The following is a 307-nucleotide window of genomic DNA, read 5'->3' on the forward strand; positions in this document are numbered from 1 at the left end:
GTGCCTATGATGATGAAGGTGTTTTACATACCTTAACTTATTTAATTAGCTACAAAATCTTATGAAAAAGGTTATACCTTTGGTAAACAGGGCACCTGGGCTCAGAGAGACTGAAAAACTCGCCTGAGCTAATGAAATTAGGTGGCATAACCACAATTCAGGTCTCCAAATGTAATGGCCATGCTTTTCTAGTACAACATACTACTCCCTTGTTGGTAAAGGAGTGAGATTTATGTATCCTTGGCACACTCATTTGAAAAGGAGATGGTACCAAAGATGTGTACAGTGATTAGTTCAGGTTAGCAGG

This window comes from Saccopteryx leptura, chromosome 4, assembly GCF_036850995.1.
Source record: "Saccopteryx leptura isolate mSacLep1 chromosome 4, mSacLep1_pri_phased_curated, whole genome shotgun sequence".
In the NCBI taxonomy this organism is placed as follows: domain Eukaryota; kingdom Metazoa; phylum Chordata; class Mammalia; order Chiroptera; family Emballonuridae; genus Saccopteryx; species Saccopteryx leptura.